Source organism: Pelophylax lessonae (assembly GCF_965119305.1).
Source record: "Pelophylax lessonae genome assembly, chromosome: 4".
Lineage (NCBI taxonomy): Eukaryota > Metazoa > Chordata > Amphibia > Anura > Ranidae > Pelophylax > Pelophylax lessonae.
Window position 1 is genome coordinate 415,648,583 of NC_138771.1, and position 20,696 is coordinate 415,669,278.

Sequence of the window (20,696 nt, forward strand, 5' to 3'; positions counted from 1 at the left end):
GTGGAACGCGGAAGCGACCCGGCGAACACCTCAAGCTGATAGTGAACTCCCTAAATGTGAGTGGATGCTACGTTGTTTTACCCTAACAAGGATATACTACGCAATGGAGGCTTGTTTTCTGTTCTAGTGACCAGGGAGTGCTGAGCCACCATCCTAAGAGTGCGGTAAGCAACGGTGCAATTGGTGGTACACCCACTGGCGCCAAACTTTGTTTAGCACGCAATCACACACGTGGTTATCAATAGCACTCAGCACTTTATATGTATACATGTGTTTATATGGTACACTGAGCACAGCCCATGCGAATATATAAAAGGTTTACAGCACGCGGCACTTTGGTTTAAGCACTATATGCACTTTTATATGTTTTATATGAATTATACAGTGTATGGAATTGCACAGACACAATATTTATGTGGTAGCGCCGGTCCTAACATCACTTGCACTTTTTACCATTCTACTACCTCAGTGGTAGGTTGGGGGCAGCTTACACCACCATTTTTTAGTCCAAAAAGTACTGAAAACTCCATAGCGCTGGTATTTAAACCCTTTTCAATCTCTGAAATATCTATGCAACACATTTGATAATAGTGCGTTACTGCCCGCAGCCTCACAAATCAATAAACACAAATCTAATGTGTGTCTCTACTCAAAGAGTCAAATGTCTTGATCACATTAAATGTAATCTATTGACTTTGAACTTCATCTCAACCTATAAAGAATAAACACGATTATAATGCGTTTTGGAATAAAAATCCAAAGATTAAATCTTTGAAGATAAACCCCTAGTGGAATGATAATATATTGCATCTTGAAATGCATTTTCAAATAAACTTACAGAACTTAGATTGCTGGTGAACACATTATAGCCATATTAAAAATCATACTAAAATTGTTAAAAATTTTAAAATCTAATGTTCCTTCTGTGGGTAAAATTTAAAAAAAAAAAAAAAATTGTATAAAAAGGATACCATTCATGTGGACTTCTATTTAAGGCCTTACTCTTAATCTTAAAAATTGGTAAGGAAGCAATTTAGGTCTATATCTATGTTCAAACCATGTGGATGCAAAGTGTCCATCTTATACACCCATTGGGTTACTTTCTGTGACACTTCCTTCATTTTATCTATCCCTCTCCAATTTTCTTTTAACATGTCGATATAAAAGGAAAGTAAACTCGGATCTTTATTGTGTTTGAATTTAAAGTGTCTGGAAACGCTGTGCTTCTCAAAACCCTTCTTGATATTGCTGCAATGTTCACCTATCCAGACTTTTTTTTCTTGTCGTCCTACCTACATACTGTAAGTGACAAGGACATTCTAAAACATAAACCATATGTGTGGACTCACATGTGATTAAAGAGTTTATTTCATATTCCTTTCTAGTATTGTTCATTGTGAATTTTTTTAATTTTCTTTTTGTCCTTATTCGTAGATGGCAGGATTTACATTGATTGCATTTAAAAAAGCCTTTCAGATCTGGGAACATTTGAATTGTTCGAGGAGGATCTAACGCAGTATGGACTATCTTACTGCGTATTGTTCTATTTTTTCTGTAGACAAACCTGGGTTGTCTGGGAATAATATTCCTCAATGTGTCATCTTGTAAAAGGATGGGTCAATATTTCTTGATCACTCCCTCTACTCTTTTTGATTGCTGATTGTAGTCCGTAATGCAATTGCAACCAATATTCTTCTTGTCCTCTTTTCTCTTAAATAGCTCTTGTCTATTTTTCAAAAGGATCCGGTTTCTTTCACTTTCCAGAAACTCATATTCATAACCCTTCTCGAGAAATCTGTCAGTCAGCAAATCAGTTTGGGTATGGTAATCTTTCTAAAATAAGCAGTTGCACCTAATCCTTGTAAATTGGCTACCAGGTGTATTATAGATCCAACTTCTATGATGACAGCTATTTGTTTTTTTTTTTATTTTATTTTATTTTTTTACTTTACCCACAGTAGGAACATTAGATTTTAAGATTTTTAACAATTTTAGTTTTATTTTTTAATAGGGCTAGAATGTGTTCACCAGCAATCTAAGTTCTGTAAGTTTATTTGAAAATGCATTTCAAGATGCAATATATTATCATTCCACTAGGGGTTTATCTTCAAAGATTTAATCTTTGGATTTTGACTCCAAAATGCATTATAATCTCGATTATTCTTTATAGGTTAGGATGTAGTTCAAAGTCAATAGATTACATTTAATGGGACCAAGACATTTGACTCTTTGAGTAGAGACACACATTGGATTTGTGTTTGTTGATTTGTGAGGTTGCGGGCAGTAATGCACTATTATCCAATGTGTTGCATAGATATTTCAGAGATTGATTACTGTATTTCTATATGTATCTATTAGTAGCAGAAGATGGATGTAAGTATGAAATATATAGTTTTGTTAGGAAATTGGCTTTGCTTTTGAATGTATAGTGTATAACACGGGAGTGCTGCTGCTTTCCCCTATTTAAGATGGTGCGGTGTACTTCGGCGTCCTACTGCTCCAGGAAGACGTTGAATGACGAAACTAGTAGGGCAGGGCTAGGACACCGAAGAAACGTCACACAGACATACTCCACGCCCGCGGCTTGGTTCGAGTCAGCCGGAGCGTAGAAACCTTTTTAAGCAGAGAATCCTTGTGTCAGGTTGACACATTAACATGTGAGTGTAACTCTACACTTTTTAATAAAGAAAAGTAAAACATTTTTTTATGGAATTACACTATTTGGGCTACTCTTTTACTTCCTCCCCATCTACTACTTTCATCCTCTAATTGGAGATTTACAAGACAATGGAGGATTGGAAGCACAACCATCATGCTGGATATTAATTGATAAACGCGATTGCTGGTCATTAATCTGATCAGCTTGATATCTGGTGAGTCAGATTTGGTGGAAACGGTGGTGCGCAGATGGTGTGATTCATTCACAGGTGAACACTGAGAATATTTCTTATTGGATCCAGGCACTATTCACTTTTCTCACTTGGGACTTTTTGATGAACTGTTTATTTATTAGCGATTGACTTTTATTGGAGATTAATTCATTTATTTATCTATTTATGAATTTTGATTGTAGATATTTTTGCACATGTTTTTCTTTTTAGATATCCATTGATGTGTATGCAGTTATTTATTTACTGAACTCATTGCACTTGCACTTTTTATTATATTTTTGCAATATTGCACTTGCACCTTTTATTGCAAAAAGGAACATCAGGTTTAGTACACTTATATTCAATTATTTAATACTTATTGGCTCATTTGCACTTTTGATACCATATATACCATATATACACATTTTGCACAATTTGTTTTTTTATTGGTGCTGTACCCTCTTTTTTGATTGAGGGGAATCACATTAATTTGCGCTGATTAGTTTCACCCCTATGTAAATCTCTATTGACAAGTATCAACTACTGATAAAACACAAAAAAGGATATCACAAAAACTTGATAAACTTGTGTAATAACTGCATTTTGTGACTGACTGTGCTTAAAAGGATTTATTCTTGTAGGTGCCGTTTGCTTGCTTCTAACTTTGACACAAGCCCAACAAATTGTTCTAACTGTTTTAGAATTTGTCAGACACTTTCTACAGGGACAGAAACTACTGAAGTTTCAAAAGTAAACTCAGTAAACTGACATGTAGCATTAAAATAAAAGATATAGAAGGAAATGGAAGAATCAATAACAACATCAATTAGCCAGTTAGAGTCCCCTAGAGAACTTTATAAATATATTTTATTACTGAACATGCATATAAAAGAATTGCCTGAGCAATAATCCTTCCTCAGTCACTTGTTGATCTGTACTACTTTATGACCCTCACCAGGAAAGGGCAAATACATAGAACATATAAGGAAAAAATAAACACAATAATAAAATAATACAACACATTTGTACAAAAACTCTGACCTTTTAGCAGTTCAGGCTTTCAGGTTATATAAAATGATTATTAATTTCAGTATCTATCACAGAAGAAAAACACAGCCTGCAGGGACCTAATAAAATAAATAAAAAAACAGATTGACTATTCATGTGCTGCTGATATCTTTACAAAAGCAGTGATCCTGCAATAAAAACAATTCCACTGCTTAAATACATTTTTCAACCCTTCCAATTTTTTATTTTTTTAGTCAATTTATTGTATTGATACAAAACTGAAGAGTGGTATAGAAATGCTTTAAAGAAATACAAGAAAATACATTGATGTGGTGTTTAGAAAAAAGAAAAAAAAATGCTGTGCTAAGTATATGTCACGGTATACAATGGTACAATGGTTTTAGGTTTATTTTACAAGTCACTGTGATTTTACATAATATGCTGCTGTTTTAAAGTGCAAGCACCTAGGTGCCCATCATATTGTTGAGCACATAGGCATATATAGGGGTGGGAGGGACTCATCAAGCTCCAATGCTACCATTGGAGCATACAGAGCTTTGCTTGACTAGAACAACATCAGAAGCACTGTAAGAAGTTTATACCAGTTTTTTTTTTTTTTACCTTGTTACATAGTTACAAAGTAGTTGAGGTTGAATAAAGACAATAGTCCATCCAGTTCAACCTGTGTTGGCGTGCATGGCCATAATCATCTCTCATACCCCTTAATGTTCTGATCCTTCAGATGTACGTCCAAGAGTCTTTTGAAAGTAGCCATACTTCCAGCAGAAACCACCTCTTGTGGTAGAGAATTCCACAATCTTGTAGCCCTAACAGTAAAGAACCCTCTGCGTTGCCTGAGGTTAAAACGCTTCTCCTCTATTCGCATAGTATGTCCTCGAGTCCTCATGCAATCCTTGCGACTTAATAGCTTATTTTTTTATGCTGAGATCACCATTGAGGTATTTATAAATTGCTATCATGTCCCCTCTCAGGTGTCTCTTCTCCAGGGAGAATAAACCAAGCGATTGTAGACGCTCTTCATAATTAAGGTCCTCCAATCCACTAATTAGTTTAGTTGCCCTTCTCTGGACTCTCTCCAGCTCCAACACATCCCTCCTGAGGACTGGCGACCAGAACTGGACAGAATACTCCAGATGCTGTCAGACCAGAGTTTTATAAAGTGGTAGGATTATTGTTTTATCTCTGGAATACATCCCTTTCTTTATGCATGCTAATATTCTGCCGGCTTTGGCAGCTGCCGCTTGACATTGCATGCTATTGCTTAGTCTATCCTCTACCAAGGCTCCCAGATCTTTCTCCATTTTTGATTCCCCCAAAGTTTCCCCCCCTAAAGTGTATTGCTCTTTTATGTTTTTAGTCACCAAGTGCAAAGCCTTACACTTCTCCACATTAAACCTCATTTGCCATGTCGTTGCCCACTCTGTTATTTTGTTCAGGTCATTCTGAACTAATGATCCCGTCCTCAATGCTGTTTATGAATAAATTGAACAAGGTTGGTCCCAGGACTAAGCCTTGGGGGACTCCACTTACCACCCCAGACCAGTCTTAGTATGCGCTATTTATTACCACCCTTTGGACAAACCCTTTTAGCCAGTTCCGTATCCAAGAGCAAACCTTGTGGTCGATGCCTGCAGACCTTATTTTATAAATTAAGCTCTTGTAGGGAACTGTATCAAATGCCTTAGCGAAATCCAGGTACACCACATCCACGGGTCTCCCCCTATCTAGCTCACAGCTCCCCTCTTGTAGAATGTTAAGAGCTTGGTTTGACAAGAACGCCCATTTGTAAACCCGTGCTGATTACTGCTGATGATATTGTTGTCTTTAGCAAACTATGATATAGTCCCTTATCATCCCCTCCAGAAGTTTACATACTATTGATGTCAGACTGACCGGCCTATAATTTCCCGGGGCATGCCTCTGCCCTTTTTTGAATATCGATATCACGTTACCTTTCCTCCAATCCCCTGGTACATTTCCTGTCATAATACTGTCAGCAAAGATCAGGAACAGTGGTCTAGATATAGTTTTACTAAGTTCTTTGAGTACTCTCGGATGTACGCCACCCTGGCCCGGTGATTTGTTTGTGTTAATTTTATCCAGCCTTTCCCTGAATTCACCCTCTGTTAGCCATAGCGGCAAGTCCTGTGAATTACTGCTAATCATATAGTCATGGTCAGTATACCCCTCCTTTTCCTGTGTAAAGACTGAGGAGAAAAAAGCAGTAAGCATTAAGCACGGTTGCCTTTTCAGTGTCCTCTGTAACCATCCTCCCCCTCATCGTTAATTATGTGTGCAGCATGCTCTGCCCTTGTTTTTTTTGCTGTTAATATATTTAAAGAATTTCTTAGGGTTCTTTTTACTATCCTCCGCTATTTGTCTCTCAAAGTTGATTTTAGCCATTTTGATTTTGTATTTACTTTTCTTATTTGCCTCCTTGTATTGTTGGAAAGCTGATAATGTGCCCTCTGATTTATATTATTTGAAGGCCATTTTTTTCCCCTAATAAGTTTTTTAACATTACAGTTTAGCCAGCCAGGTTTTGCTTTGTCTCTTCTAAATTTATTTCCCATAGGAATGCACTGCGAGATGCATTTGTTTAATACGTTCCTAAAGCATTCCCATTTTTCCTCCATGGTCAGTGTTCCTAGGGTTTGGTCCCAGTTTACCCTTTCCATCACAATTTGGGAAAGTTTGCCCTTCTGAAGTTTAGGGTTCTTATGTTCCCCTCTTGCCTTGTAATATTGTTATTTACGCTAAATGTAATCATCCTGTGATCGCTAGAGCCCAGGTTGTCCTGGACTCCTACCTCCGAGATTAGGTCTGGGGCATTAGTGATCAATAGATCCAGCACTGCATTTTCTCTAGTAGGAGAATCCACCAACTGAGACATGTAGTTGTCCTGTAAGGTCCCCATGAAGAGACGGGCCTTCTGTGAGTGTGTAGTCCCCTCTTTCTAGTCAATGCTGGGATAATTGAAGTCCCCTAATATGATGACTGATCCCAGCTTTGTCGCTTTACCCAACAGTGATATAAATTCCAGCTCCACCTCCTCCCTTTGGTTGGGTGGCCTATAACACACCCCCACAATTACTTTTCCCTTTACTTCTTCTCTATGGAGTTCTACCCACACAGATTCTAGCTCTGTACTCATCCCTTCCTTAATATCACTCCTCTCTATCACCCTTACATTATTCTTGACATAGAGACATACCCCTCCCCCTCTTTTTCCTACCCTGTCCTTCTGGTACACAGAATACCCTTGGATATTGGCCAGCCAGTCATGTGAGCGGTCGAACCAAGTTTCTGTTATTCCCACAAGGTCAATGTCCTCCTCATGTACTAACATTTCCAACTCATCCATTTTATTGGCTAGGCTCCTGGCATTTGCATATACCCCTCTTAGATTTGTGGAAGTTGGTAGTGAATTGTGCTTATTTTTATTCCTGTTTGTATTCCTGTTTGTATTCCTGTTTGGTCTGAGGTTTGCCTGCACAGACCCCCCAATTGACGTGCTGACCCTAATAATACATTCTGTTTTTTGCTCCTTCCTTACTGACTCCACTTCTGAGCCCTCCCCCCGTCTCCTAGTTTAAAAGCCCCTCCACCTTGGTGGCGATCTTTCTCCCCAAAAGAGTTGTACCGTCCCCATTAAGGTGCAGCCCGTCCTTATTAAAGACCGGTAGCCAACTGAGAAGTCAGCCCAGTTCTCCAGGAACCTGAACCCCTCCTTCCTACACCAGTTCCTCAGCCACTTGTTAAGTTCCCTAATCTCCTTCTGCCTCTCTTGTGTGGCTCGAGGTACTGGCAGTATTTCAGAGAAAACCACCTTGAAGGTCCTATTCCTCAATCAGTTCCCTAAGTTCCTGAAATCGTTCTTTAGGATCCTCCACCTTCCTCTTACTTGGTCATTGGTGCCCACATGTACCATGACCACTGGGTCATCCCCAGCCCCGCCCAATAATCCGTCTACCCAATCCGCGATGTGCCGAACTTGAGCGCCCGGTAAACAACATACTGTTTGGCTACCATGATTGTTTTGACAAATTGCCCTTTCTGTTTTCTTGGTAATTGAGTCCCCCACTACCACAACCTGTCTAACCTTTCCTGTGTCTCGCCTCCCCTCTTTCCTGGAGCCGCTGCTCCCCTGGCAGCTGTGGGAGGGCGCATGCTCCAGCACTGCCACCCCTGAGCTGATATCCCCCATCAACATGCAACTTGGCATATTTGTTGGGGTGTTCCAACTCAGGACTGGCCTCCCTAGCGCTCTTCCCTCTACTCCTTCTAACGGTCACCCAACTGCCTCCCTCTGATGCCTGCGTCTCCTCTACTCCTTCCTCCTCTGATATACGAGGATGTTATTTTCTGGAGATTTCCTTCTGTATTTGTTTACACAACCCATGCAAATTATGTAAACAGTAAAAAAAAAAGACCAATGGGTAAGATTGTTTCATAATGGGGCTTCTTCTTTAAACAACATGCAAGTATGGAGTGACATTTTAAAAGTGCACGGGTTGGTTTAATCTGTCACTTTGGTACAGTGAATACTCCATTTCTCATTTAATAAACCTTTACTGCTACTACACTATTTTGCATTGATATAAAAATACGTTTTTATTATTATTATTATTATTATTATTATTACTGTTGTTTCCATTCGGTAGCAAACTAAAGTGAACCTTTGTTTTTTTTTCCTGATGTTTGGATGTCTGAATTACAGCATAACTATGCAGAAATAAGTTCTCATTCTGACAGAATTTTGGAGGAATTTATTTTGTCAGACACCAAGTACATTTTATAATGGTGCACCTCGGTATAGTTGCCCTTTTACTCTGTGGCTCATTTTTAAAAAGTACATTTTCCAATTTGCCTTAAAAGAGAAGTATGGAGTAACAGCAAAATAAAAAAAAAACAAAAATGAAAAAGCAAAAAGTCTGCGCCCAAGGAGCCTCCTTTTCTCTTTAAATTACATTTAAAAAAGTGCAAAGTGCTCAAATCCACTGCTGTCCACTTAAAAATAAATTTAGTGATATGATGTCCTGCATGCATAAATTCAATTCCAAATTCATGCTGTGGAATCCCAAGTAGAACACAAAGAATCCAAGCTGGGGGAATTTGCTAACACTATCAATGATCTTGTCAATGTTCATGATGAGAAAGAAGGGGAGATGGAACGGATCAGGGCCAAGTTGGCCGATATGGAGGACAGATTTTGGAGGAATAATCTAGAAAATAGTGGGATCCCTGAGACGGTTCTACAGGCAGATCTTCGCCTATATGTTATAGATCCTGCCTACCCTCCCAGATCTGTACCTTACCATAGACAGGATACACTGCCTGCCTAAGCCCTCATATCTGTCCAAGAATATCCCTAGGGAAGTTATACTTTGTCTCCATTTCTATAATCCTAAAGAACAACTCATGACGTCAATGCGTAATAAAGACCATACTCCACCGCAATACCAAGACCTCCAGTTCTATGCTAACCTCTCTCAGTATACACTGCAGAAAAGGAAAACCCTCATTAATATTACTAAAGCCCTAAGAATCCATAGCATCAGCTAGAGATGGGGATATCCTAAATCTACTAATGACCCATCATATCCTAGGAAATCCACCCAGTGGAACCAACATGACAAGTGGTAACTGCAAAAAACTGCAGGAAGCACAATTAATTTTGTGGAGTTGCACCTTCCAAATTATATTCTCCCCAGGGAGCCGGAGAGAAAGATTAAGCTATAACTTTACCCCTGTTTGAGCAGTAGAAAACTGCATACGGGTACTACATACCCCACTTTGTTGTGGATAATATCCAACGTTTAAGTCTTTTAAGTTTACATTTTACCTTCTATACACCTTTTTATTTCTTCATTTTTTTCTTTTTTGAGCCTTCTAATGACACACAGTCAAACTTCAAAGGGCTAACACAGTTCCCAGAAGATGTCTCTTGGAGCCCTATGAGATGGAAGAAAGAAGCATGGGAATTTCTGAGAAGTACCACAAGAGGGAGCTCTCTACACAATGTGAGTACTCATTATGATAATATGCACAAATATACCAAATTAAACACACACCAATGTGGGTGACTTTCCTATCCATAAATGCAAAGGGCCTTAATCACCTGGAAAAATGGAAATCCCTATAGAAAGAAGCCCTTCACCACAGGTGCGACATCCTATGTGCACCGGACACGCACTTCTGTGAGTAAGTGCCCCCTAAGTGTTCAAACAGAAGTTTTCCACACACCTTCACAGCTAATACCAATGCTAGTCCTCATCTCTATCAGGGATACAGTGTCTTTTGCCCTGCAAAAAGAAGTGAAAGACCCAGGGGGTTGCTATCTAATTCTGCTATGTGACATTACCTCTGTAAAGAGTCCAGACGTGAGCCGTAATCTGGTTTGGGGACACGTGTGTGGTCTCTCATAGGATAATGGGTATTCCCCTCGGCATCCCATGATTTCCTATGGCTGTAGGAACTGGGGGCATCCCTTGTTTCCCTTTTTTATGCACCACCATTGCATGCACCATTCATTTAGCACATGAGCAGTTTGAGACCGGACCCGGCCGACGTCACTTCCGGCAGGAAGTACTAGGCTGGGTTGGAGCCTGTATATAAACTGGCACCGTCAATGGCGGCGTCAGTCCACGGGAATACCACACAGAGCAACGCACACAGGCAAGTTCCAACCCTTTATCTCAGGTCCATTTACTCTATGGGCCATTAATAGAGCTCAGTAATTATCTCTTTCTTTTCTCCTGATTACAATTGTTGATCGATCCTTCTCTGTATGCTTTCAGTATTACAAATCCTCCTAACTTTCGGTAAGGTCTATACTCTTTGAAAGCAATACCAACTACTCTACAAGCCTTCCCACATTGTTCTATCCTGGGACCATCTCAGACACACCAAATTAAAGCTATCAGCTTAATGAATATGTAAGTAATTTTGTCATACATGGCCATCTGAATCTGTAAACCATCATTAGAGGAAATGGATACAGATATATCTATATTAGAATTTCTATATATACTGGTCATCTCTCTTACATATATATACATATATTTTTGCAGCTCTTGAATCTCTTGAACTGCCAGTGTAGAGGCTCTGAGTATATCCATATTTTCCCGTGGTCTCTTTCCTTTGTTTTAATGGTATCTGGATGTGTGTATATACAACCCAGTGACCTGACCAGTTGTCAAACAAGGTACAATACACATCTTCCTCCTAGTAGGTTTAATTACATGTGTGGGAAATATACTATTTAAATCTTCCCTACACAGTACCTTACTCTGTTACCCACAGACATACTTTGGAATGCAGCATGCAATACAACACACCTGCTTTATTTTCCTTTCTTACTTAATACTGGCTCCCGCACTCGTCCCCCCCAGAATTTCTATGGCTCTCAGTCTGATTCCTGCACTGCACCCTGTGGGTGTTTTGGATTTTAGAGTGGAAACCTGAATTGGTGTGGTGGTGTCGGGCTCACACGGTGAAATGCTCACATAATGATTTCTCTATATGTAAATTGGTTGTAACATATTTTTATGTTTTGATATAGTACCTTTATGACCATGTCTGCAGCAGCTACACGCACCTGAAGAAGCATTGGCGAAACATGTTGGGCGCTGTTTTGTGGATAATAGCCGGTATACCATCCGGACAAGTCATTTAAAGCTACCTATGACAAAATATGTTCATGGTATATATGCACTTATGAATACCCCCATTTAATATATTTATGTCCTCTTTTCTTCTTTTTTCCCTTTTTTTGTACTGTTTGATTTTATATTTATATTGAATAAAATTTAATGATTTTACATATATCTGACAATTATTGATCTTTATTCAAGTCCCATTTGGTTCCTATAGCCCTCTTCAATTCTTGCCACGGCGAGAGCTCTGAGGTTTCAGAGCAATGTCGTTTTTAATCTTAATATAGGGACGTTGGTACCATCTTGTACTGTATTTACAAGTTTCTGATAACCATAGAGACACACTTTAATCCTTTCAAATAAATCTGAATCCATGAATTTTAAATGGGAATGAGACTTAGGTAAGCACTACACCCCTGTTCTATGGCAAAAAAAAAAAAAACACTTAAGGTTACCGATGCAGGCACCAAGAGTGCACGTTTGTGGGAATGATCGCAAAAAATACTGCTTAGATGGTACATCACTCCCTATAGCTTGGCCAAATTTTCACCCCAGACGCTCTCCCTATGCTGGAGGAACTGCAGAAATATAGGCACTCTACTACACACTCTATGGTCATGTCCAGTCATATCCACCTTCTGGATGGCAATTTTCCGAATGTTTTCACAAGTTCTGGGAATAAATGTCCCATGATCACCGGGGCTATCCTTAGGGATAGAATAAATTCTGGGAGATACTAAGAGTTATAGCCATTCACATTCTACTAGGAGCTTATTTAGCATTAGTTAGAAATTGGAAAAGCACTATAGCACTATCTGTTAGGGAAGTGACAAACGTGATACACACACATGCATCATATGAAGTAATGTTCGCATCATTATTAGGCAAGTATTAAAAGGTCAATCTGATATGGAAGCCACAAATTGAATGGTATTAGATAGCATATCCTGATCAGCCATACTCTCTGATATAAAAATTCTTCCATCATCCTCTCATCCTCATCCTGTGGACTGTGTTGTTTCATGATAACTAAAACATTTACGATCAGTTCTTTTCTTCCTTTTTTTTTTTCCTTTCTTTCATTTTCTTTTCTGGTTTATTGGTTACCTACAAGCCTAGTTGCCTGGTTGTGGGGAGAACTCTCCGTATACCCACATCCAGTCCAAATAAATATGTTGCTACTTAATACTGTACTATCTGCTTTTGAGCAATCCTGTACATTTCGAGGCTAAAGTTGTTGAATGGGGGGGGCGTGGCCGACTGGGCATGTGAGTGGAAGCAGCTCACAGGGCTCCTCCAGTAACCCGCTAAATATACCCTTTTTCCCCGGCCGGGATACTTCCTACTGCACCCCAATCCTTCTCGGGGGGCCCCCTGAGTCTGGTGCTGCACGACTTGCCCCCGGATCGGTGCCTGGTGTGCGGCCGCTCTGGACCGTGGAGAGAGGGCCGCGCCACCGGATCTGCATCCCGGGCCATCCTCCTTCATCCTTGCGGACCTGGGACCCGGACTGCCTCCCCTGGGACTGGGACACCTCCTGCAGTGCGGGCCTGCCACTAGTTTTGGCCGCGGAGCGTTTCCAGCTGAGCTCCGGGTTGAGTCGAGGGCCGAAGCCGCGGCCTTTCCTACGGCGGGCGCCCGCTCGTGGCGGCGTGGATCCGGTAAGCGGCGGCCTCCATCTGCTGACCCACTGACCACCAGGGACTACTTCACTGCTTGGGCTGCTACCTCCCTACACCCTCCATGTCCCGCGCGGGTGCTGCAATGACCCGGGGGAGTAAATTAAAGGATGGCACTGTCCCTGGCTCAGCCGGCCAGGATGGCGCTGGGGGGACGCCGCAGTCTGCCTCAAAAGGCCCTGACAAACTAAGAGACACTGGCACTAAGCCCAAGGCGGGGCGCCCGAGGGGAAAGGACAGTGCTGGCGATATTCTTCTGTACGCAAAGAAGCTTTGCGACCTCCTGGGAACCAGCGCTGCGGAGGCTGCACCCCTGCCGGGTGCACAGGCACTGGGGGACGCGCATCAGGAACCGGGGGCTCTGGACCCACCTGAGCAGCTTGACTTTGGGACTGAGCTAGAGGGGGATGTGCTGGAGGGGACTCAGCCCACCCTGGGTCAAATCTTGATGGCTGTACAGAAATGCACGGCGTCCGTGAATGTTGTCAAGGACAGGCTGGGGGGTCTCACGGAGGAGGTGGCCCTTCTGCGTCAAGATCTACAAAAAATGCAGGAACGCACCACTGCAGTTGAAAGTCGCGTCTGTGACCTAGAGGATCAGATGCCCACATTACTCTCGGACACCAGGGAGACGGCTAGGCTGGCTCAGGCTAATAGGAATAAGGCGGACGATATTGAAAACCGCCTGCGCAGGAATAATGTCCGCATAGTGGGGCTCCCGGAGAAGGTGGAGGGACGGGACCCCACTGACTTTGTTGAGACCTGGCTGTGCGATACTTTTGACCGGGCTTCCTATTCTCCCCTGTTCGCAGTGGAGAGGGCGCACCGGGTCCCCACTAGGGCTCTGCCTGGCAATGCCCCTAGGCCAATGCTTGCGAAAATACTTCATTACCGGGACAGAGAGAAGATCCTACGGCTGGCCAGGGAGAAGGCGGAAATACGCTTCAATGGGGTCAGAGTGTCATTCTATCCTGATTTTTCTGCCGAGGTGCAGAAACAGAGAGCAAAATTTATTGAAGTGAAGCAGCGACTTCGCCGCCTGGGCCTAGTGTATGCCATGCTGTACCCTGCTCGCCTCCGTGTCACGGCTGAGGGAAGGGCACTCTTTTTTGATACGGCCGCGGACGCGGTGAATTGGCTGGACGTGCACGAGCCCGCTCTCCGCCGTCGACGCCCTGAAGATCCGGGAGACTGAGTTGAAGGGGTGGCGTGATGGGTTCCTGATGTGTTCTGGGGGTTGCTCCCCTCTACAAGTGACTACATGTTTGGATTACAAATTGACCCGGCCGGGGACGTTTACGGTTACCTGTTTGGATGATGAAGCTCTACGCAAGGTATGAATATCTGGATTTTGTTGTATCTACCCACACTGCTGGTGTGGCATGTTGTGATTTTTTCGCACGGTTGTGCGTTTTTGGGCAGGTGGATTCCACTGGACTGTCCGCCGCTGTCGGGTGCACCGCCCGTTTTCAGTTTTATGACGAGGCACCGTTGTGCCTTGCTGGACTGAGACTTTTCATTTTGCTTTCCATTTTTGTTTTTGAGAGAACTTCACCCATACCGGACTTTTTGGACTCTATGTTTCTGCACACCTTGCCTCTTTTACTTTTGTTCCTGGATGTCGCACCCTACTTTGTTGCACGACGGAGGTACAGGGGGGCAGAGGCCCCACCCCATCTTTCTCTTTTGCCATGGCTGGAGTACCTGTGATCTCATGGAATGTCCGTGGCCTTGGGTGCCCAGTAAAACGGGCTATGATTGCTACACAGTTGAAGAAACACCACCCTGCCATCATAGGCCTCCAAGAGACACATCTGCAGGGGGACACTGTGAACTGTTTGCGATATTCTTGGGTGGGGTGGGGGTATCACTCCACCCACTCCACATATTCCAGGGGAGTCAGTGTTCTGGTTCACAGGGCGCTGGCTTTCAGGGAACTGGGGGTGCAGGTGGACCCTGAGGGAAGGTTTGTTTTTTTGCACTGTGTGCTGTTTCAGTTTACGTGTGTGTTGGCGGTGCTTTACATTCCGCCCCCCGTTCTCATCTTTAGTTCTTAGGGAATTGCTTAACTTCACGCTAGACAAAGTGGGCACCCCGCTGATTGTTGTGGGGGATTTTAACGGTATCTTGGATCCCGTCCGGGATAGGCATCCGCCATCCCCCTCTCCGGTGGTTGACAGGGGCACTGCCCTTTCGCGCTTCCTGGAGGAGGTGGAATGGTCGGAGGCCTGGCGTTTGAAGCATCCTGGAGTAGTTCAATTTTCGTGTTTTTCTAAAACGCACTCCTCCCTGTCTAGGATTGATCTTTGCGTATGTAATAGGACCGCCCTCCCTGTTGTGGAGGAAGCGGAATATGCCCTTAGGGGTATCTCCGATCACTCTCCGCTGGTGGTTCGGCTGGGGGTGCGCCCCCGGGTGGCTTTAACTAGGGCCCCCTGGAGGTTCAACGCGTTTTGGCTGAAGCTGTTCCCACAGGATAACGGCATTGCTGCTGCCATCGGAGAGTTTTTTGAGATCCATGGTCAGCACGGGGATGTGCTGGCGAGATGGGATGCCTTCAAATGCTTCCTCCGAGGGGTGTTGATTACCCATATCCAGAAGGTTCAGACAGGGTCTAAGCTCTTTGAGGAACAGTTAGCTGGTACCACGCAGAGGTTGGAGGCCGATTATATTGTTGACCCTACTGAGGAGAAGAGAGCAGCCTGGCTCTCGGCTCAATCGGTATGGTTGGGGGAAGTCCGATCTAAGGTTGATAAGAAGCGTTTTTTCACCAAGACCACGTTTTACGAAGAGGGGGAGCGGACGGGCCGCTTGCTGTCTCGTTTGGTGGGAGCGAGCCCCTCGGTTCCCCCCATAGGAGCACTTAGGTTGCCAACAGGACGACTGGTGAATAGGCAGGGGGAAATTATGGCGGAACTTACTAGATTCTACACTGACATTTATTCTACAAGGGCAACATACAGTTCGGAGGAGTTGCGGGAGTACTTAGGCACCACGCCACTTCCGAGACTCACTGCAGAACAACGGGAGGGGCTAGAGGCACCCATTACGGAGGAGGAGTTGGTGGAGGCATTGGCCCTCTTCCCGGGAGCCAAGGCGCCTGGGGATGATGGCCTCCCCGTGGAGGTTTATCAAGCCTTCTCGGGGCTGCTGATGCCGAAGTTGTTGGAGGTGTTCCAGACGGCTAGAGAGGCTGGGGCGCTTCCGGAGTCCATGTCTAGGGCGAGCATTGTGCTTCTGCTTAAGCCTGGGAAGTCGCCCACGGACCCGGGATCATACAGACCCATTTCATTGCTCCAGGCAGATGTCAAATTGTTGGCCAAGGTTTTAGCAAGGCGGGTGAATTCAGTGATCACTCATATTATTCATGAGGATCAGGCGGGCTTCATGCCCAATAGGTCCACGGCCCTTAATCTTAGACGACTGTTCGTCGCGATCCAAACACCGGCGGATAATATGGGAGAAAGAGCGCTGTTGTCTTTGGACGCCAACAAGGCGTTTGACAGCGTGGAATGGGGATATCTGTGGGCGGTGATGGAGGCGTTTGGGTTTGGCCCGGTGTTTCTATCATGGGTGCGACTGCTATACCATCAACCTCGGGCATCGATACGAGAGGGAGGTAGGACATCTGAGGGCTTCAGCCTCGGTAGGGGAACGAGGCAGGGCTGCCCGCTTTCCCCTTTGTTATTTGCACTTGCAATTGAGCCCCTTGCGACGCGTATCAGATACAGGGACTCCATAGTGGGTTTCAAGTACGGTCCTCTCCAGGACAAAATACTTTTATATGCGGACGACATGCTACTGACTTTGGGGGACACGGGTGGATCCCTACGGGCGGTTATGTCTGAGATCACAGAGTTCGGGAGGTTTTCGGGTCTCACCATTAATTGGTTCAAATCAGCGTTGCTGCACCTGGATGCGGACGCTGCTCAGCCGGTGGGCTCTCACTGCCCGGTCCCGGTGGTTGATAAGTTTAAGTATCTGGGGGTGGTGGTGTCGGCGGACCCAAATCAATATAGTGTGCTCAACATTAGCCCTCTTCTTACGCGCTTCCGGGATAAAATTAGGATCTGGACTAAGCTCTGGCTCTCCCTGGCGGGACGAGTAAACCTTATCAAAATGATATTGATGCCTCAACTGCTATACTTCCTGCACAATTCCCCGATTGTTATTACCCTGAAAACTTTTCGTATTGTAAATACCCTCTTCCGCTCCTTGCTGTGGAAGGGAAAGGCGGCTAGAATCCGCTTGGAACAGCTGCAGAAGCCCAGGGATGGGGGGGGCCTTGCCCTGCCCAACCCCTGGCTGTACTATCTGGCGTCCCAGCTGCAGCACCTGGTGGGCGTGCTGTCGGGGGCTCCGGGTGGTGCGGCATTGGCAGTTATGCAGGCATTTACAGAGACATCTGGGGTACCGGAGGGACTGGAGGCACAGCTGTTTACCAAACCCAATCGGCGATACCCGACGTATCGCCTCTTACAGAAGGTATGGGATAAGACGAAACAAATGCAACAAGTGACGGGGTATACCAAATTTAGTCCGATCTGGGGTAACCGCGCGTACCCAGAGCTGTGCAAATTAGATCAGGCGGACAGATGGCGGGCTTTTGGGGTGACTCATTTGCGGCACATCCTCCGCGGAGGGGTCCTGCTACCATTTGCGCAATTGCAGGAGCGCTTTTCCTTACCCGACCACATGACATTCTACTATTTCCAGTTACAACATGCGCTGCGGGCTCAGGCTGCCACGGGACAGCTCCACCTGTCCCCTACTCCTATATTCTATCTTATGCAACAGTTTACTGACACCAAAGGGTTCATATCTAGCTGCTATTCCGCCCTGCTGAGCGCATACTTAGAAAAATACCCTAGCAAGGCCTGTGATCACTGGAGCACTGATGTGGGGGAGATCCCGGGAGAGCAGTGGGAGGAGGCCTTAGAATCAGTCCGCACGTGTTCTTTGAATGTTTTGCATCAGGTGTCTCAATTATACATATTACTTAGGGTCCACCACACTCCTCTGAAACTGTACTCTATGGGTGTCCGTGACGACGATATATGCGGCCGTTGCCAAAGGGAGGTGGGTGACTTAATTCACCTGTTGTGGCGTTGTCCAAAGCTGCACAGGTACTGGACTGAGGTGCGCTCTGCTATTAATAGTACCCTGGGGATAGATGTGCCTGGGGACCCTAAACACTGCATTCTGGGCATTCTGGACCAACAAGTGGAGGACAGACATCTGAGGGAGGCGGCCTCTCGTGCCCTGTTTCAGGCTCGCTTACTTATATTGCGACTATGGACTGCACCTGAGCCTCCGACCTTTCGGATGTGGCTAGAGCAAATTGGGAGCACCCTTAGAATGGAAAAAGTTATTTACCAACATAGGGGATCTTCACAAAAATTCTCTAAAATATGGGGTGCTTGGTTGAATTGTCCGGGAATGGCCCCTACGGACCTCATCCTGGACCGTTTACTGTCTTAAATGTGTAAATATGGGTTGGGGTTGCCGGTGGATGATTGCTAGTTACGTTGGGGGTGGATTGGAGGGTCGTGATGATGATACTGTTTCAGGCGCTGTTGTTGGGGGTTGTCTGCTTCAGGGGGGGTTGTGATGTACTTGTTATGCACACTATTCTTTCTGAGGTGATGGTGATTTCATGTTGCTATGCCTGTACAGTGTATTGCAGTTTTCATGTGGTGCTGTGATTTTCTCTCAATAAAGATGTTTTCTGATTTAAAAAAAAAAAGTTGTTGAATGGCAAATGTATATGTGACTTTGTACTATACTTAAATGAAAAAATATTGAAATTGAAAAATAAATTAAGTGTTATAAAACAAATCAGAACAACTTTCCAATCTGAGTAGGTGCTGCAATGATAACTATACACTGAAAAATATTATAAAATTAAATAAAAAAAACGTTATATATACACCCAGTGCCAAAGCAAGTGTATACCAAGTGCCAAGTAAAGTGATCCAAAATAAATAGAAAAATCTAAAAATTCCAAAAATTTCCAATGTGAACCAAATTCCAAAAAAATATTTCAGATTATTGGTTTTAAGTAATCTTTTTTTACCCAGTGATCTGTCATATCACCACTTGTCTTAAAGTGTTTCACCAATCCCTTTAGGTATTGCACTCATCAAATACAGTATATACAGTAAGCCTCTCAGAAAAAGATCGGCATAAATCACATGTATAAGTCATGGGAGCTTCCTGCCTTTCTTCAAACAAACCAGCTAGCAAATCACTTCCTTGTAAAGCTCCATCACCATATATTTTAAATACTGTATAAATATTTTAATAAAAAATAGTAGCAACTACTTACAATGGCAAAAAAAACAAAAGCGCCTAGAATAAATATATCACTGCACAGAATAAATATCCCACTGCGCAAAGTCTCTCTCTCACACACACACACACACACACACAGATGCCAGTGATGTTATTGGATGGGGTAAAATAAACAAATTAAAGAGTGATCCAACTGTTAGGCCCCTTTCACATCAGTGGACCGATCGGGTCTGCCTGTCAGTTTTTTATGTCGACCTGATCGGGCCACTCAATGTCCTCTATAGGATGGCAGATGTCAGCTGACATGTGTCTGCTGACACCCGCAGGGCATCCGATCCAAAAAGATCTGCTGAAAAAAGACATATGGCTATACGTTTGCCATCCGTCCAGCGCATCGGATCGGATGACAATAGGATGTAGTTCGTTTCCATCCGACCGCCCCACAGAGGAGAGCAGGCTCTGTCCTTGTCAGCCCTGCATAGCGAAGTGGACACAGGCCTGTCATCCACCTGCTCATTGGGGATCAGTGGAGAGATCCCCTGCTGAGCAGGCAGATTCAGCTTGGGCAGATCCGCCCCATGTGAAACGAGCCTTAGGTTCAAGGAGAAATTGAAAAAGGTTGTGGAATCAGAATATAGATCTAAAGTGATTACTAAAAATGAAAGGCAATATTTGAAACCCAACTCTTGTCAAATACTTAATATACACTATATTGTCAAAAGTATTGGGACGCCTGTCCGCTCTTATTCATCCCAAAGGTGTTCTATCAGTTCAAAGTCATGCCAATCATGTTCCTCCACCCCAAACTCGGTCACCCATGTCTTTATGGACCTTACTTTGTGCACTGGTGCGCAGTCATGTTGGAACAGGAAAGGGCCATTCCCAAACTGTTCCAACAAAGTTGGGAGCATGAAATTGTCCAAAATTTCTTGGCATGCTGACGTCTTTACTGGAACTAAGGGGCCAAGCCCAACCCCTGAAAAACAACCCCACACCATAACCCAACCCCCCCCCACCAAATGATTTGGACCAGTGCACAAAGCAAGGTCCATAAAGACATAAGTGAGCGAGGTGCAAATATACAGGATAGCTGTGCTGGGCTTTGAATGAAGACTGGACACAGGGGGGACTGTCAGTGTAGCTGGAAGTGCTGCGGGGTCTCAGTT